The 10,047-nt window shown below is 45.0% G+C and overlaps 1 pseudogene; it reads left to right on the top strand.

The window, feature by feature from the left end:
- Positions 1–8,553: 8,553 nt before the first annotated feature.
- On the top strand, positions 8,554–9,401 carry LOC101654017 (annotated as a pseudogene).
- Positions 9,402–10,047: the final 646 nt, after the last annotated feature.

The raw sequence follows: 10,047 nt of genomic DNA, 5'->3' as shown, positions 1-10,047 counted from the left end.
ATACCAAGAAAGAAAAGCTTGTAGTTAGTTCAAGGATCACTGGCCTTTAAGAGTGTTTTCCAGTCCAGCCTGTTGGGGCACCATGCCCTGTCGTTTGGGAATATTTTATATGATCAAGAGCTTTTGGGGCAGCAAGTAACCGAATACCCAGCCATAGTCTTCAATTTAATACTCATGTATCAAAAAAGTTTGGAGGCAGGAGGTCTCAGGGTTTGGCGGCTACGTGGGTGATGCCATCAAAGATGCCGGCTCCTATGATCTTCCTTCTCTATCAGGTCAGCCTTAGATTCGGGGTGATGCTTCTTTGCCTCCCAAGATTGGAAACAGCCAGTAGCATACGTACGATCCCTGCCCTTTCTCCAAGGAAAGTGAACCAACTTCTCTGTTCAGTAAAATTCAGCAGAATCATATGAATGTGCTTATTGTCAGTCTAGCTCTTTTCCTCTTGGGAGTTGGCTGCTAGGAAAAAGGTTACATGCTATTAAAAACTCAATATTTTCTATTGCAAAAAAATTAGAAAATTCTTCCTAATGACAAAATTTTATAGGGTGGGAGGATTTGCCTCTTGCGAGGAATGTTTCCATTTAAATCTACTGTCGTTGAATTGGTTCTGACCCATAGAGACCTTATAGGACAAAGTAGAATTGCTCCTTAGGGTTTCTAAGGATGCAGATCTTTACAGGAGCAGATAGCCTCATTCATCTTTGTCCTGCAGAGCTACTGGTGGATTTGAACTGCTGACCTTGCAGTCAGCAACCCAGCTCGTAACCCATTATGCCACAAGGGACTCCTCAGGCTTCAGTTTAGGACTGTGTAACCTCAGAACCCCCACTCACCTGTCAGCTTGTCATACTGTGGTCACTTCTGAAGGGTCAGCCACTGAGAAATTCTGAAAAGCAGCAGAGCATTGTCAGAGAGAGTCAGGAGTGGAGACCCTCGGTTGGAAGGCACTCAAAATACAACTGAGGAGGGTGGGCAGGGAGGGGGAAAAAGAGGAACTGATACCAAGGGCTCAAGTAGAAAATGTTTTAGAAATAATGATGGCAACATATGGACAAATAAGAGCTGTAAGAGCCCCCAATAACATGATTTAAAAAAATACAACCAAGTAAGAGGTGCCTCCTCAGAAAAGACTTCATGACTTGGATGGAGCAAAGCTCTCGGGATCTTGCTTTGCTAACGGAGCACAATTCAAAATGAGAACAGCTGCAAACATCCATGAATAATTTGAACGAGGAATGTGCAACATATGAATCTAGGAAAATTGGAAGTAATAAAAAATGAAGTAGAACAGGGCACACACAAAAATTGGCATCCTAGGCATTAGTGAGGCAAAATAGACTGGTATTGGCCATTTTGATCTGGACAATCCTATGGTATATGGTGTGGGGAATGACAAATTCAAGAGGAATGGTATTGTCTTCATCTTCAAAAAGAATATGTTAAGAGCTACCCTGAAGTACAACACTGATACCAATAGGATAATATTCATATACCTACGAGGAACACACGTTACTATGGTTACTATTCAAATTGGGTGTATCAACCACTAAAGCCAGTGATGAAGAAACTGAAGAATTCAACAAACATCTTCAGTTGGTAGATACTCTATTCTGACACCAGCTGTCCACAGCATTCTACTTCTCTGTTGGGTTTGATCATTCATTGCAATGACTCTACAGAACCCAAGACAATACCCACAATTATGGGGTCTATTAAGAAAGTTCACAGATGACAAAGGGTTAGAGATAAAGGCTTTTGTCTGTTATCTGAAATGCCTCTTCTCAGCCCTGCTGGCAGGCATGTTTCTCCTTGGTCCTCAGTCATCCAGCCTCTGTTTCCATGGACCAGGAAGCCAGCTCGCTGCTTTGTGAGACTCCTCTGCTCCATCTCCTGGTCTCAGTGCTGCTCCTGTGGCACAGCAGTATTTCTTCTTTTACTGGTATGCATCCCATGGGCCAGGATGCCTGCCACTCTGCCTCCTGGCTCTACCTCACAGTTGTGGTGTCCCTGGCGCCTCTGCCATCTCTGCCATTCCAGGGAGGTGTCTCACACATGGTCTTCTCGATGGTCTTGGGATTCCTCTCTCTGCTCATGAGATGCTTCACTCAGCCTTATTATACTCAGCAGATTAGAACTGACCAATCCCCAAGTTAGAGTCCCCTATATTTTATGTACATGCTCCTACTCATTCAAAAAACATGGATAGAAGAGCAATTTTACTTACACAGCTATATACATCCTATGTAGGAGGTTGGGAATCAGATATGACAAGAACATTATCCCTGCTCTCAAGGAGTTTCTGATCCAGAATGGGAGATGGATACCTCCTCAACTGCTGAAATAAGGTGCTGTGACATTAACAATATACATAGACCATGTAGTAGTTACATAATCTGTTGTCAACTTGAGACTTAAGAGTGAAGGGGTGGGGCTTAGCCTGTCAATCAGGATGACCTCATTTGGAGCCGCTAAGAAAATAAATAGCTCGCTGGAGGCAGGACACTCAGACAATTCCTGCAAGACATTCCTGTTGACAAGCCACATGGAGCTATGCTGATGGCAGCCAGAGCCCTGGAGCTGAAGGAGCCACACGGAGACCCACGGTAACACTAAGATGCTTCCACTACCACTGGATCCACAAGACTTTCCACCCAGTGACCTGTGATCTTCCTAGACTCGGCAACATTGCATGTGTTATGTGAGTCTGAAGAGGAATTTACAGACTGGTACTGGACATATGGGCTAATATCAGATTTATGGGCTTGATCTGGACTGGGCAGGGATGTTTTCTTAATGTGCAATTACTCTTTATAGAAAACTCTTTCTTATATACATCTATGAGTCTCCCTGGATTTGTCTCTCTTGTCGACCTGGACTAACCCAGACTGCATCACAAATATTCATAGAACATTTACTATATTAGGGTATGATGCCAAACACATTACATGCTTTATCTTATTTAGTGCTCAGAATGATAGGAAAGTGTACGTGGTCATTTTGTTACTCTCATTTGTCAGAGGGAGCTGACACTAGAGGGGTTCAGTAACTTGCCAGGGTCACACAGATAGTGAGTGGCTGCACTAGGAGCTGCAGCAAGAGTTCTCATCAGGGCTACAACCATGACAGTGTTGTCGCTAGTTGCTGTCAAGTTGATTGGGCTACCCCGTGTGCGCAGAGAAGAACCACTCCATGGGGTTTTCCAGGATGTGATCTTCTGGAAGCAGATCAATCTTCTGGATGGGTTCAAATGCTTAATGGTTTCTACCACCCAGGGGCTCCCTCCACTATATTAATAACCCTACAAAAAGGATAACCTTGGGTGCTGTGGGATCCACAAGAAGGGTCGTTAACAGATAGCAGACGCCAGAGGATGATCACAGAGAAGCTCACCCATCAATGTGAGGTCACTTGAACACCTCTTAGGCACCACCCAATTAAAAAGGCGCCAAGAGAGAGAGAGCATTAATAGGTCAGGTCTGCAGAGGACATCTTAGCGGAGAGGGGGCGGGGGAGATGCTGAGAAGGGCTGAAGGAGCATAGAAAGAGATGATGGACAAGCAGAATGTCACAAGAATATATAATTGAACTAATTCCCTTCAAGGTTAACCCAGAAGTGTTGAAGAGTGACCGCTATTGAGACTGGCTGACATAGAAATATTATCTCCCAGGAGAACACAAATGGAAAGATATAATAGAGGAGGGAGGGGGAGACATCAGGACATCAGGAGCCGGAATCTCAACCATCTGGAATCCTACTGAGAGTTGGCCGCCCATTCCAGAGTCTCAGGTATCTTGCCAAAATATTTTCTAAAGGGGAAAAAAACAATATTGTTGCCTGCTATAATAATGCACCAGAAACTCTGTATATTGGCATTTTTAGACTGTCTGCCAATGGCCTGGAGAGTATATAATGGGTGGATAGCAAAGGCCCTAAGGGGAATTGGGGTGGGTGGGGGAGAAACTGAGTGACTGAGCCGTGCCTCCTTGGGCTTTTATTATCATTGCTGCTGCTAGCCATCTGCTTTCAAAGGCACTGACAAGCCTGGACCGATTTCAAAGGGATTCCTAACCCAGGTTCCACTATCGTCATTGCATCTCCAGATTGTCAGCACTCTGCACAGGAAACACAAATGGATGGAAGGTCTTTAACATTTCTCCGCAAAACGTTGAACCATTTTTCTCCTGTCATTACCTGAGATACTTGAGATGCTGGAACAAGTGCTAATACATTGGCAATTCCGTTTATCTCTGAGTAATGAAACGCATGGCTCGTCCTTGGAATAGAATGTCTTGCCACTCGAGTGGGTTCCAGAAGCTGTATTAAAAAAAAAAAAAGAGTAAGATGGTTTCTTTTTTTTAGTCTTTTTGCTTGTTCCTTCCCAACCCCTCCCCTGCCACGTGTTAAAATAGAATGAAAATAGACCCAATCTGCTGGAAACACTGGTTTTAAGTACAGGACAGACCCTCTTTGGGCTGCAGATATCTGGCAAGGAGTGTGTTGTTTAGGGTAGCCCTACAGAGCCTGCTTGGCTATGATGCTGCCCATGCCAGGTCCTTCCCCCATTTTTGTTCTTCCCCTTTCTACATACCTGCCTTGTTTAGTGTCACAAATGAAACCCAGAAGCCTCTGGGGTCTTCTTACCCAGGATGATTAATGAGTCAGAAGTAGAGCTTGGGAGACCCCACAAGCGAATGGGACTCTGGAGCTTTGCAGGGTCCCTGACCCCATCTTCACCTCAAGGGACAGCATTCGACTTTGCGATGATGATGGCGTCAAACTAAAGGCCCCAGAGACCCCAAAGCCACAAGTACACCGGGTATTTAGCGAAGACTTGTGTGAAGGGAGCAAAGCAAAGGGAGACATCCTGTGAAAAGACACACGACTGTCACATCAGAGGGGTTTGTGCTTGGATGGGGTGCTCAGAGATGTTGGGGTGCTCCATCCAAAATGAAAGGCCAGTTGCTACACCTGGGGCCCCTTATTAAGAAGACAAAGAAGACCAGTGTTTCAGGGACATCATTGGTTATTGGAGGTTGTGTCTTGTTCCATATCAATAATTGGATAACTTGAATAGAATACAAAACCATAAAAGCATAGGACCATTGTGATAGGTTTCTTGTGCCAACTAGACCAATGTGGGTGGAGTTTAATCAGGCTGCAGCTTGATTGGAAGACGACCAAAATAAATAAAGACAGCCAGCATCCCATCTCCCTCTTCCTCCCTGGTGATAGGACCATCGGGCTGCTGCTTTACCTAGTTCTCTGCCTCAACCTGTGTGCTACACTGCTTGTGGGCCAAGCCAACCTGTGGATCATGTCACTAGAGCTTGAGGCTCCTTCGCAACCTGTTTCTCCATGCTGCTGGTACAGCATTGCTTGAGCTTGGGGCTGGGGGATCCTGTCACTGTGCTTGAGTTTGAGATTCCATTGGTTAGCTAAGCTCCAGAGCTACTGACTATTGCTGACCCACCCTGCTGTCTGCTGCCTGCGGGCAGACTCTGCCTGACTGGCTGAGGGCAGACTCCTACGCCTGCTTCCTTGACCTTGGACTTGGCAGCCCAAGTGAGTTGAAGGACTCCCAGTATATTTACTGTTCCATGAAAAAGTGAGTTGTACTGAGCCCTCTGTACTGCTGTGTGGACTAATTAGCTGTTACATTCCTTCTCGCTGCATAAACCTATTCTCTTATATAAATACAATCATAAGTATCCTGGTTTTGTTTCTCTAGATGAAACCTGCCTAACACAGCCATTAACATTTTTGGTGTGTTTATTATGTGTACTGCATTGAAAAAAATACTCATTTTCATAAGCCCTTTCATTTTTCTTAGAGTTTGCCATCTCCAGCTGATGCTCACCCCTTATCTGTCTCGCTGATCATAATTCCAGTGTTCTTCAATCTATGGAATAAAATGATAGATTTAGCCACCACCCGCACACCCGCTTATATTGGTGAGAGGTGGGAATGAGTAAGAGATATACCATAACTAGTATTTTAATGGAAAGGAAAATGGGAAAGAAATTATTCAAATCTTCAAATACCCTGAAAGCAGTACAGAACTATGCACTTGATTAAGAATTGGGCAATTTACACATAGAAAATTTTCCTTTTTTCTCCATGCTCCAACTGGGGAAATACATAACCCCTAGGATATGTGAATGATGCTAATATTTTTTAAAAAATCTTTTTATTTAACATTTTTCTTTCTGGATTGTAATTTCAGATAAAGCAATCCTTTGTGTTCATTTATCACACAACTTGAGGACTTTCAAGTTCGGATATGAGTCTTCTTTTGGCTACAGTCACATCCTGGGGGCTGTAAGGAAACATCTTGCTCCCAGCCTGAGCTCTCTCATCAAACTTGCCTTTCACTCTCCAGTAAATAGAGAGTCCTGGAAGTCAAATAGTCAGGGCTTATTTTCTGGGAGCCAGGGATGTGGTAAGCCATTTTTTTAATTGTTATTTTTCACTCCCCACTGTCCTTTGAGGATAGTGAGATCTTCTATTTGCAAGTTCAAATAAAACTATCTTTCTTATCATTAAATTTTGTTTTAACAACGCTGGAGACACATGCGGGAATTGTGCACAATCTGACCCCATCACACTGGGGCGAAACACGAAGGGCGTGCAACAGAGCAGCGAGGGGAGCAGAGTAATGAAATCCCGGGGAACACCAAAAACAGACAGAGTGTGGCACCCCATCAGACTCGGCTGGAAACACTCGTAAAGGCCAACAAACAGACCTTGCACTATTTATAGGCTTTTCCATTTTGTCAGTGGCTTTCTTTTTGTCGTTGTTGTTGTTTTGTTTTTATTTTTGTTTTGTTGTTGTTGGTCTTGACTTCTTTTGTTGTTTTGTTTGGCTTTGCCTGGTTTTTGCGCTTATTGATGTCTAGCTAGATAAGATAGGTGGGATACACAATCTGGAGATGAAAAGAATGGGACCAATGGTTCTGGGGTGATATGGGAGAAAGGGAGGTGGGAGAAAGGAAGGTGGGGAACCAATCCAGGAACAAGGAAGCAAGTGAACTATAATCAATGGGGAGAAGGGCGTAGGGTGCCTAGTGGGGCTTAATCAAGGGCAATGTAGCAGCGAGGAATTACTAAACCCAAATGAAGGCCAAACATGATGGTGGGACAAGAGGAAAGTAAAGGGAAATAGAGGAAAGAACCAGGAGGCAAAGGACATTTATAGAGGTCTAAATACAGGTATGTATATATGTAAATATATATAACAACATGTACTTAATTCTTATGTTAAGAATTAAGGTTGCAGATGGACGTTGAGCCTCAAGTACTCCCTCAACACACGAACACTTTGTTCTAACAATCCAGCATTCTGTGATGCTCACCTTCCCAACATGATTGCTGAAGACAAAATGGATGCATAAGCAAATGTGGTGAAGAAAGCTGATGGTGCCCGGGTATCAAAAAATATAGTGTCTGGGGTTTTAAAGGCTTGAAGATAAACAAGCAGCCATCAAGCTGAGAAGCAACATAGCCCACATGGAAGAAGCCTGTGTGATCATGAGGTGTCGATGGGATCAGGTATCAAACATCTAATACCCAGAATAAAATCATACCCAATATGAATGGAGTGGGTGGGGCATGGTGTGGAGACCCAAAGCCCATCTGTAGACGATTGGACATCCCCTTACAGAGGGGTCACAGGGAAGAGATGAGCCAATCAGGGTGCAGTCTAGCACCAGTGAACACACACAACTTTCCTCTAGTTCTTTGGTGCTTCCTTCCCCCCACTATCATGACCTCAATTCTACATTACAAATCGGATTAGACCAGAACATGCACACTGCTACAGATAAGAGCCCACAACACAGGGATTCCGGGATAGATAAACCCCTCAGGGACAACAATGAGAGTAGAGATACCAGGAGGATTAGGGGAAAGTGGGGGGAGAAAGGGGGAAATCGATCACAAGGATCAACATATACTCCCCTCCTAGGGGGATGAATAATAGAAAAGTGGGTGAGGGGTGACGGAGGATGATGTAAGATGTGAAAATAATAATCTCCATATAACTTATCAAGGGTTCGTGAGGGAGAGAAGGCGGGGGTTGTAGGGGGAAGAAATGAGGAGCTGATATCAGGGGCTCAAGTGGGAAGAGAATGCTTTGAAAATGATGATGGCGGCATATGGGCAAACGTGCTTGACACACTGGAGGAATGCATGGATTGTGACACACTGTGTAGAGCAGAATGACACTGCCTGGTCCTGCGTGACCCTCACAGTCGTCCGGTGTTTGAGCCCTTTGCTGCGGTTAGTGTCCGTCCATCTCAGTGAGGCCCTTCCTCCTTTTCACTGACCCTCCCCCACGCTGGAGGCTCTTCTCCGAGGGCTGGTATATGAGACAACGTCTCCCCACCCTCGCTCCAAGAAGAATCCTGACTTACTTCCTCAAAGACAAACTTGTTTTTCCTCCGACGGTCCATGGTAGATGCAATACTCTTCACTAATACCATAATTCAAAGGCACCAGTTCTCCCATCTTCCTTATTGTCTCGTCTTCATGTGCATAGGAGACGGTTGGAAATGCCACCGCTTGGTACACCTTAGTCCTCTGAGTGACACCTTTGCTTTTTAACACTTCAGAGACCTTGGCCAGCAGATTTGCTCAATAGGTCTGTTGATTTTCTTCTTTCACTACATGAAGGTCAAGATGGATGACCCCTCAGAGACCGTGGCAGTGACAGGAGTGGTGGTTCCCTGAGGGTAGGAGGGGGAGGGGAAAAGGGAGCGGATAGCATGATTGAATAGCCCCACCCAATGGGATTGAACAACAGAATTGTATGTGAGTGGATACATTGGATTGTGGAAGATATGTCAATAAAACTATTATTAAAAATAAATTAAGCAGCGCCGCGGGGTGAGGAGCTCTTAAGCCGCCAGCCGTGCCATTCAAGGGTCCTCTGCAGTCCGTGCAGGTCTTCGGACGCAAGAGAACCGCCACAGCCGAGGCGCACTGCAAACGGGCAACGGCCTCATCAAGGTGAACGCGCGGCCCTGGAGGCGATGAAGCCGCGGACGTTGCAGTACTAGCTTCTGGGACCCGTTCTGCTTCTGGGGAAAGAGCGGTTTGCTGGTGGGAACATCCGAGTCCGGGTGAAGGGGGGTGGCCACGTGGCCCAGATTTATGCAATCCGCCAGTCCCTCTCCAAAGCCTTGGTTGCGTATTACCAGAAATATGTGGACGAGGCGTCAAAGAAGGAAATCAAAGACATTCTCATCCAGTATGACCGAACCCTGCTTGTAGCTGACCCCCGGCACTGCGAGTCCAAGAAATTCGGTGGCCCGGGTGCCCGTGCTCGCTACCAGAAATCCTACCGATATGCCCACCTCCAGGAAGGGGCTCTACCTTTATAATAAACAGAAGTTCTGGGGGGAAAAAATTAATTAATTAATTAATTAATTAATTAAAAGAAAGAAAGAAAGCTCCAGGACCAGATGGTTTTACTGGTGAATGTATAAAACGGTAAAGGAAAAAAACAAAACAAACACACACACCAAATCTTACCTTCACTCTTTCACAAAACAGAAGAGGACAAGTCACTTTATTTTGCCAAGCCAAGATGGGCCTAACACTGAACTCAAAGACATTCCTGAAAATCACGGCTGCAACTAGGAGACGTCCTGATCTGACTCAGGACCCCACAGACACACAGGAGGGCTGCTCCCTGGGTTTGCAAGGCTATGAGCTTCAGGAGCAGGTCACTAGGCCTGTCTTCCCAAATGCCTCTGGGTGGCTTTGAACCATCAACCTTCCAGCTAGTTGGACCTCACTATTTGCGCCAGCAGGGACTTCTCATTTAAACATTAATCCATGTAAATTCATCATATTACAGAATAAAGGAGAACAATAAACCAATCATCTCAACAGATGCAGACCTTATTCACATTCCACTAGTGGTTATACAAGCTCCTTTGTGTGGCATTTTACATTTTACTTTGTTTTATTTATTTGTCTTCAAGTGTCTTATTCTTTTGGTGTTTGCATTGGGCAGGGTTCTCTCGAGACATATATATATG

The sequence above is a fragment of the Echinops telfairi genome, unplaced genomic scaffold (genome assembly GCF_000313985.2).
Source record: "Echinops telfairi isolate 266 unplaced genomic scaffold, ASM31398v2 ScPeMD7_9;HRSCAF=40, whole genome shotgun sequence".
Classification (NCBI taxonomy): Eukaryota; Metazoa; Chordata; class Mammalia; order Afrosoricida; family Tenrecidae; genus Echinops; species Echinops telfairi.
The sequence above is the reverse complement of the archived record's forward strand: the minus strand, read 5'-3'. Positions and strand labels throughout refer to the sequence as shown.